The sequence below is a fragment of the Gossypium arboreum genome, chromosome 9 (genome assembly GCF_025698485.1).
Source record: "Gossypium arboreum isolate Shixiya-1 chromosome 9, ASM2569848v2, whole genome shotgun sequence".
NCBI classification, from domain to species: domain Eukaryota; kingdom Viridiplantae; phylum Streptophyta; class Magnoliopsida; order Malvales; family Malvaceae; genus Gossypium; species Gossypium arboreum.
In genome coordinates, this window is record NC_069078.1 from 10,911,596 (window position 1) to 10,921,946 (window position 10,351).

General features: G+C 34.1%; 1 non-coding gene across 1 annotated transcript; it reads left to right on the forward strand.

Moving 5' to 3' along the window:
* Positions 1 to 10,014: 10,014 nt before the first annotated feature.
* LOC128280969 (small nucleolar RNA R71) lies at positions 10,015 to 10,121 on the forward strand. Its single transcript, XR_008271186.1, has one exon. It is a non-coding gene; the product is annotated as a small nucleolar RNA R71 (small nucleolar RNA).
* Positions 10,122 to 10,351: the final 230 nt, after the last annotated feature.

The following is a 10,351-nucleotide window of genomic DNA, read 5'->3' on the forward strand; positions in this document are numbered from 1 at the left end:
ATCTGGGACAAAAGTATTTTGTTTTAAAATTTTATAATTTAGTGAGTAGTTTCCATTGAAGGGTGTATGCTTTAAAATTTATTGGAATTCAGTTAAGTGTTTTAAGAGGCTAGCAGTGTATATGCTCTTAACTTAGCAAGTAGTTTCCATTGAAAGGTGTTTGCCTTAAGAGGCTACCGGTGTTTGTACTATTACCTTAATGAGCTTGGAAGGTGTTATAGAGCCTGAAAAGGCGAGAAAGCTCGAAAAATGCCCATTTTATAACAATATATTTGTACCTTTTGTTAATATATACTTGAGAAGGAGAAAAACTATTTGCTTGTTTGCTAGGGAGGCATTCATGGTGTAACGTTTATCCTTATAAAACATGAAAAGTACACATCAATAATTTTTTACAATATTTTATTTTTACCTCTCATCAGAGTGTGCTTGAAAAAGTTAGAAGGCATTCGCTCATTTATCAATAAGAAAAACATGGCACGACATTTGTCTTTGTGAGACTCGAAAAGCACGTTAGTAAATTTTTACAATAATATATTTTTACTTCTAATCAAAGTGTGCTTGGAAATGTTAGAAGGCACTCGCTTATTTATCGAAGAGGTACATATGATGTGACATTTTTTCCTATGCAATTCGGAAAACACGTCAACAAATTTTTGTAGTAATATTATTTATTCAATGCTTACCATTTGGAGAGGTACATGAAAATATGAATTTAATGTTACCTAGGCGAGGTGTTGATGCAGTCGTAAACCAACTAAAAATTTGTTTAAAGCAAGTACACCTATCAATTAATAGTATAGCTATGGTGAGTAAAGATATCGTTCCCACGAAGATTAAAAGTACTAGTAATTACCTTCTATTATTTAACTGAATACTTGGAGTGATTAATTAAAATTAAATTAACTAATTTAATTTAGCTAAAGAACACGACAAATAACAAATCAGGAAAACAAATGATTAACAACCAAGAAGTGAAATAATACCTAGGAAAGAATTCACCTAGACTTCATCTATCACTATCAATCTAAATTACACAATTTCTTCACTTAATGTCTTGATCCGTATAAATCTTTAAATTATGGTAATATCTCTATTTAAGAATAAGAGCAACTAACTCGATCTATGGATTCCCTTATTAGATTTGAACCTAATCTAGTAGATTTATGTCGTCCTATTTCTAGGATTGCATACAACTCCACTCAATTATACTAGATCTACTCTTAAATAGAGTCTATTCCTGCTTTTATTTTAGCACATCAAACATGGATCAATAGTCTAGAAATATTAAACCAAAAATTAAGCACACATAATTGAGAATAAGATCTAAGTATTTATAGTGTAAAAATAAAAATCAAATAACAGAATTCATCCTAGGGTTCATCTCCCTATGTATTTAAAAAATTAGTTCATGATAATAAATAAAAACATCTCAAAGATGGTATAACCAAAAGAAATAAAGAAACTCATGATAATATTTTAAGAAATCATCTGGGAGTCTTTAATCTTGACGAAAATCTGTTTCAGAATATGCTTTAATGATGTTTTTTGAATTGTTTTCTTGAAAATTCTATGACGGCTCACTCCCATCTCCTTATTTTTGTCATATATAAGCCTTAAAATGCCTGAAAAACCTAAAAAAATGCGCTTTCCCGCAAGTTTGGAGTGCAATTCGTGATTTCCACACTGTTGGGGACATAAACGTGTGGCAGCCTATGTGGCTCACACGACCGTGTGTCCAGCCCATGTGGCTCCTGAAGCTTGCTCTAATTTTCTGTTTTTCGTTCTTTTTGCTCCCAAATGCTCTCCTAAGTATAAAAATATGAATTTAAAGGATTAAGAGCATAAAATTCATCATTCTAAATCGAATAACCATCCAAAAACATATTAAGAATTAGACAAAAACATGATACTTTTAGTATTTATCAAATATCCCCACAATTAAGTGTTTGTTTGTCCTCAAGAAAAATCCTCAACCCGCAATCAAATTAAGCTCCCTCAATTTATTATTTCCTCCAATGTCTTAAGATAATTTACAGATAATCATACATTGAAAATTTACACAAAAATGATACTAAACAGCACAAGCAATCTAAGCAGAGAATTTTAAGCTTTAAAAACATTAGGCATCTCCCTTATCTCAATTATAACATGAAATTCAAACTCAACAAGAAAAAACATCTTCACTAAAGATTCACTCAAAGCACTCAAGTGTTTAAGGTTTAAGTAATATGCACTCAATAGTTGAACGAGAAATGTCATGACCATAGGATTGCTTGAAAACCAAATCTCCACCACTATAGAATGAGATGACACACCAATTAAGAGGTCTTTATTAGGTTGTAATAGGGCTTAGGTTGAGGGTATGGAAAAGGTCAAAATGATTGAGCTTGAATCGTTAGCTTCATATTGTGTTGAAAAGTTCAACAATATAAATGATGAAATATAGTCAGGCAACTAACTAAATCAAATCTTGACAAAAAAGGGAGTCAATAAAATAAATAATTTACAACATATATATGAGTTATGGGTTAACATTGACAGGTTAGAAGAAAAAAATATGTTAAGATCAACGAGGTTTACTAAGGGATAATACAATAGGTAAGTTGTTTAAAGGTTAAATGGGTTAAATCCTAAGTGCCTCTATCATATCAGTATATCAAATCAATAATGTGGTCTCGACATACATAACTGAAGCAAGTTCTAGAATAACAAATCAAGTTGACATACTCACAACTAAAAATAAAATGAGCATGAATAAATATATGCTCTATAGGCTCAAAAGCTCAAAAAATCAAGGTTTTGATGTTAAACTTGTAAATTTAAATTTAAAAAAAATTTTCCAATTTAGGGAGACAACCTAAAACGTTTATTCTTGAAAAATAACTTATCATGCTTGATTCTCTCGTGTCTTAAAGTATAAATAAACCAATACATAAAAATCCATAAATTATTCCAAAACCGAATTAATAAAAACTCCAAATTAAAAGAAATTACTTCAATGATAGATGTGTGAAAATTACTTAAAAACAAATAAAGGTTCAGGGATTATATTGCATAAGCATATAAACATCCTCTCTACACTTAAGATGTACATTGCCCTCAATGTACAAACAAATATAATCACAAAATAAGCACGATATCATAAGGGATGGAGAGAACTGAAACTGCCTTGAATTTGGATTAATTCGCCAAAATAGTGAAAACTGGAATCATAGGCTAATCTAAATGAAGTACATGTTTCTGAGCAAACTAATAAGAATAAATAAAAATAAATAAGAAAAAGAGATAACAAAATAGAAAAACTGTCGACAAAACAATAAAAGTACAGTGCATAATAAAATAAAATAAAATAACTAAAAAAAATAAAACTAAATGAAATCATGTGCCAGGCCATGTGAGCCACATGGTCGTGTGGCCAAGCCGTGTGGAATCACTCAGACCATGTGTGATTCAAAAATAGAGAAAAATAAGCTCAATAACCTCACAGTCTAGGACACGCCTATGTGTCGAAACTGTGTGCTAGGTCGTGTGCGATGATCCTTTACTTCTCCCGCGCATGTGTGGGCTACACGGTCTACCACACGCCCGTGTTTCAAGCCAGACCGTGTAACACTCTGTGCCTATATAGGTTAAAATAAAATTAAAAAAAAGTTTAGCTCCAGTATGCACATGTTTTACTACATAGCCGTGTGAGAGGATCACCCTAGATCATGTGGTCCCTTTTTTTTTGAATTTGTTTTGAATTTTTTTCAGAGGTTTTTTTAGATTTTCTTTTATTTCTACTTTTTTTAATATTTTCTTTCAATTTTTTTCTAAAATAACATGAAATTAAAATGAATAAATAAGTAAAATAAAAAAAACTTGGTTACTTCTCAATAAACACTTATTTAGAGTTTAAGCTTGACTTCCCTTTTCAAGCTAACAGTTAAGGCAGATCTTAGAGCCGAAGCTCATTTATCTCATTGTTAGTATTACCACCAAAACAAAGTTTGAAATGAAAAATATTTACCTTGAATGTGCCATAATCAGGGTGTGTTACCTCAATGGTTCCTTATGAAAATACGTTTTGTACCACAAATAGGTTTGACCCTCTTGAATTAAGCTTTGAATGAAACATTTGTGGATCTGACTTGTCTAGTAGCACTTTATCATCAAGTTTGAATAGATTCGTCCTCTTTATTTTCAAACTATGGCATTTCTTAGTTATTTCTTTGACCGTCTTTGGGTTCTCGTCAACCTTTGTTCGCCATTCATCTAATTTATCAAGCTGCACCATTCGCTCTCCACTCGTCCCTTGATTTTTTTCACCTTCAGATGGATACTGTTCAAACACGTATTCATTAGTAAATTCCTGCAAAGAATGTTGATTCACATAATTACTATCATTAACAGAATAACAAGTATCATTTAGCTCTCTAGGAACTCTAAAATCACGTGCTTGAAGTGTAGCCTTTTTATCACCTACACTTGGCACAAGTTCACCACTACCCACATCAATAACAGTTCTAGCAGTGGCTAAAAATTGATAAGTTTTAAATTTATAATTGACCGTACTTGAAAACTAACTATTATCACGATGAAGGCAAGCGTACCTATCGAACAATAGTATAGTTTATAGCAAGACTGAGATGTCGAACCCACTGGAACTAAAAGTACTAGTATTAACTTTCTTTTTATTATCTAGCCTAAAATTAAGGGGATTTTTTTTAACTAAACTAATTAACTAAACTAAGAATGCACAGAAAGTAAATTGGGGAAATACTCTTGGGAAAAACTGATTGATTTGGACAATACCCAAGGGAAATTCCACCTAGACTTCACTTGTTATTTGACTCTAAATCAAACGATTTATTCACTTGACTTGATCCGTAGAAATCTCTAAGTTATATTATTATCTCTCTCGAGACTAACAACGTCTAACCCTAGGTTGATTAATTGAAATTTCTTTCTAATTAAAACCCCTAGTACTGCATTAACTCGATCTATGGATTCCCTTATTAGGTTTCACCCTGATCTGGTAAAATTATGTCGTCCTATTTCTAGGGGTGCAATCAAATCCGCTTAATTATGCTAGATCTACTCTTAGACAGGGACTTTTTCTCCTCTGAATAAGCACATCAATACTTGAATCAATATCCTGAAATATTAAAGCAATAATTAAGAACTCATAATTAAGAACAAGTAAAATATTTATCATTAATTCAAAAAATAATAACAAGATCCGTCTTAGGTTTCATTCCCCTTAGGTATTTTAGGGGTTTTAATTCATAAGTGTAAAAGAAAACATTTCAAAAGAATAATGATAACAAAAGATAAAGAAAACCCAAAAACTCCTGAAGGAAATTGAAGGGAGATCGTCAGTCTTGAAGGATAATCTGGCTTCTGAGATGGATCAATTGGCTTTCTTCGAGTAATTCCTTGCCTCCTACTCCGTGTGTTTCTAAGTGTCTGCTCTAGGATGTTTAAATAAGCTTTTGGATGCTTCCAAACCCTCAAAGCTGCCTTTTCCGAATAGAACTAAACTTGGGCTCGACAGGGACACGCCCGTGTAAGGTGGCTTAGGCTTTGTTTAGAGTCTGCTAAATAGACACGGTCGTGTGGTCTACCTATGTGAGGAAGTCTAGGCCGCGTTGATTTCCCATGTTGACCCATTTTCTCTGTTTTTGGTCCGTTTCTCGCTCTTTTTACTCTCCTAGGCTCATCTAAGTATAAAACATGAAATTAAAGAATTAGAAGCATCGAATTCCACAAATTTAATGATAATTCATCCAAAAATATGCTAAGCATGGAATAAAAATATGTATAAATTACGACTTATCAAATACCTTCACACTTAAGCGTTTGCTTGTCCTCAAGCAAAATCCTCAACTCACGATCAAAATAGATTCTTCTCAACTTATAATTCTCATCAATAATGTTCCGAAATAATCCACAAGTAGTCATGCACTGAAAATTTAACTAAAAGAGCATTAAAGTTTCAAATATTCAAAATCGAGCATTTTAATCATAAAATTATAAGCATCCCCTTTTATCTAAGTAATTATCTTTGATTCCAAATTGACAATGGTTGACATCCTCACTAAAGGTTCACTCAAATCACTCAATGTGTTTAGGGTTCAAATTAAGCATTCACTAGTCAAACGTGAGAAGTTATTACCATAGACTTGCATGAAAATCAAGTCTCCACCACTATAAATGAGATGATACACAAATCAAAAGGTCTTTGAAGGGTTGTTATGGGGCCATGAGTTAAAGGTGTGGATTAAGGCTGAAAAAGAAACGATCAGAATTGATATTAACTTGATAAATTACCTAACTGGAAAAATAACTAATCATCAATTGAATACTTGTGAGCTTCTTCTTAGAATACGAAATTAAAAACTTAAGCTAAGAAACAAAGAATTACTACTAGTATGTATGTATGTATGTATGTTTTTTTTAAGAACAAATCAAATAAGAGAGAATTATGTGATTCGAATAAAAGAACATAGTTAGACAATTAACCAAATTAAATCTCGACAAAAAGGGAATCAATAAAATAAGAAAAATTCTCAATGAATCAAAAAGGGTTAAGTTATGGGTTATTATTAAGGGAAAAATTAAGAAAAAATAGTTAAGGCCCAAAGGGGTTCACTAGGGGTCAATTATGCGGATAGGTTTTTTTTTATGGGGTAAATGGGTTAAAACTTAAGTGCCTTTATCCTTTTAGTATATCAAATCAAAGGTGTGGTCTTGATATGTATAATTGATGCAAGTTCTAGAATAACCAATCATTGTTGACACACTCATAACCAATAAAATTAGTGAGCAAGAAAGATATATGCTCTGTAAAGCTCAAAATCTCGCGAAAGTTATGGGTATTTGATGTCAAACCTGTAAATTCAGAACTTCAAGATAATACCTCAATTCAGGGAAACAACCTAGCAATTTTAATTTTCAAAAATTTCAACTTATCATATTTGATTCCCTAATGTCTTAAAGTTTAAAAAATCAATGCACATTTACTTATAATTTAATTCAAAACATATCGATAAAAATCATGGGTCAATCAAAATTTATTCTAATAATGATATGAGAAAATTATTTGAGACAAGATAAAAATTCAGGGGTTTTCTGGTAATGGTATAAATAATCCCCTACACTTAAGATGTACATTGTCCTCAATGTACAAAGATAAATAATAGTGATATAAAGATAATATCAAAAGAGAGGGAGAGAAGTGAAACTACCCTGAAATTGTGGATGAAATCCCTGGATTAGTGAGAGCGAGGATTGAAGATAAAGCTGAAGGAAAGACACGATTCTAAGGGATAAATGAGAAGGCACTACTGTGAAAGAGAATTAAGGGAATAATTCGATAACAATCATAAAGATAAGCAGAGTTTTAAAAATATAAACATGAGTCTTCAAAAAATAAATAGAAATAAAAGTAAAAATAAAAATAATATGAGTTTAAAAAGAGGCATGGCCATGTAGCCCAACACGGGTCTCACACGGTAGTGTCACACGCCCGTGTGGCTTGCGTCCAACTCGTGTTTATTGTGAAACTAGAAATCGTCACACGGCCTGAGGACACTCCTGTGTGTCTAAGCCGTATGGTCACATGGTCATATCGTACGACCGTGCGCAATGTGGTTCGTTTTTCCAACGTCCGTGTAAATATGTGCACGCCTGTGTTCTTTTGACAGTCTCGACCGCGGGTGGTGGGCACGGGCGTGTTGTACGCCCGTGTTTATTTGGCAGGATTGCCCACGGCGATGTCTCACGACCGTGGCAATGTATCGAATCCTGTATTTTGAGAAAAATCTTGCTCTATTTTCACACGGCCGTATCCTCTCCTGTGGTATGAGCACGGCCTAAGGCACGCCCGTGTGCCTGGCCATGTGGATTTGGAAAACCTGCGTTCAAGGACTCAGTTAATGATTTAGATGTTAAATACAAAATTTTAAGGAAATCAACACTGTTGTGCTCGGGTTGCCTCCCGAGAAGCACTTATTTATAGTCTAAGCTCGACTTACCTCAATTTCGTGTGATTACGGTGGATTAAGGAGTTGAAACTCCTCACCTCTGCTATCAATTTTATCAAAATAAGGTCTGAGTCGAGTATTATTTACCTTAAAAGTTTCGAATACAGTATGTGTTACCTCGACTGTACTATGTAGGAAGATGTTCATTACCGAAGGCAGTCGCTCTGTCCGTATTGTGCTCTAGAGTAGCAATTCGGGGGTCATTTTCATCTAACAATACTTTGTCCCCAACTTTAATTTGTCTTGTTTCATCCCTATGTTCATTGTGGTGTTGCTTCGATTTTTCGTGTGCTTTTGGTTTCTCCTTGCCATTCATCTATATCATCAACCTGAAGTCTTCGTTCTTCATAGATGGGTCATTTGTTGTTACTTGAACATGGCTCATGTATGCTCTTCGAATGTGTTTCCTGGAAAGAAGGTTGCACCACATAATCAGTACTAGTAGCATGATTTATACAATCACCCTCATTTTTGATGTGTTACTCAAATTACGAGCTTGAAGAGTGATTGTTTCATCACCCATACGAAGTGTGAGTTCACTTGTGCCAACATCAATTATAGTTCTAGTAGTTGCTAAAAAGAGCCTTCCTAAAATCAAAGGCACGTCACTATCCTCTTCCATGTCTAGAACAACAGAATCAATTGGGAATATAAACTTGTCAATTTTAACAAGTACATCTTCAATAATACCCCTAGGAAATTTGATTGTCTTATCTGCCAATTGAACACTCATCCTAGTTTGTTTGGGTTTCCCAAGACCTAGTTGTTTAAACATTTTATAGGGCATGACATTAATACTAGCCCTTAAATCAGCCAAAGCATTTTTAACGTTGGAACTACCAATTAAACAAGGAATCGTAAAACTCTCTGGATCTTTCAACTTGTTGGGTAGCTTATTTTGTAGAACGGCTGAGCAAACTGCGTTCAACTCCACATGCGACGCCTCATCCAACTTTCACTTGTTTGCTAAAATCCCTTTTAAAAATTTAACTGCGTTCAGCTTCTGTGAAAGAGCTTTAATAAATGGTAGTTTAATATGAAATTTCTTTAATAGTTTAAGGAATTTACCAAATTGTTCATCCGTGTGGTCTTTCCTTGTCGCATTGGGGTATGACACACGAGGTTTGTACTCTTTACTTACCGGTTTTCGCTCACTGTGGTCCACTTCATCCTTACCTTTACTTACCACAATTCCTTGCCTCGATTCTGGTTCAGATTCAACTAACCCTTCTTTTTCTCGAACGGTAATCGCATTGAGTTGTTCTCTTGGGTTAAATTCAGTGTTACTTGGTAAGCTACCTTATGGTCATTCAAAAATCAATTTGGCAAGTTGTCATATTTGAGTTCCGAGCTCTTAGATCGACGCTTGTTGATTCTTAAGTGTTGTTTCAGTATTTTGAAAATGAGTCTCTGACACCGAGATAAATTTCGTTAGCATCTCCTCAAGGTTCGGCTTCTTTTCCTGCTGGTAAGGTGGTTGTTGAAAACCTGAGGGATTTGCGGCCTTTGATTTCCTTGGCCACCCCATGAGAAATTGGGATAGTTCCTCCAACCTGCATTATAAGTGTTACTGTATGGGTTATTTTGAGGTCTAGAATTATTATTACCCATATATTGAACTTGTTCCTCCTTGGTGTTAGGGTTGAAGGATTGATATTCTGTATGCACTCCTCCTCCATTTTCATCGCACCTCATCACTGGATGTACCTGAGTAGAACCATATAAACCGTCAATCTTTTTATTTAAAAGTTCTACCTGGTTAGATAGCATAGTGACCGTATCAAAGTTGAAAACACCGGCTGTTTTTGTCGGCTTCGTTCTCATAACTTGCCACTGATAGTTACTTAGTGACATCTCTTCAATAAATTCATAAGCCTCTTCAGGTGTTTTGTTATTCAAAGTTCCACCAGCAGCTGCATCGATAAGTTACCTTGTTGAAGGGTTCACACCATTGTAAAAAGTCTAAACCTGTAACCATAAAGGTAACCCATGGTGAGGGCACCTTCTCAATAGATCCTTGTATCTCTCCCATGCATCATAGAGTGTTTCTAGATCCATCTGCACAAAAGAAGAGATATCATTCCTCAACTTAGTCATTTTAGCCGGCGGAAAATATTTAAGTAAAAAATTTTCGGTCATTTGTTCCCAAGTAATGATTGACCCTCGTAGTAACAAGTTCAACCACTGTTTAGCTTTGTTCCTTAATGAAAAGGGGAATAACCGAAGATGAATGGCATTATCAGAAACGCCATTGATCTTAAAAGTGTCGTAAAACTTCAGAAAATTTGCCAAATGAGTGTTTGGATCCTAGTCCTGCAAAC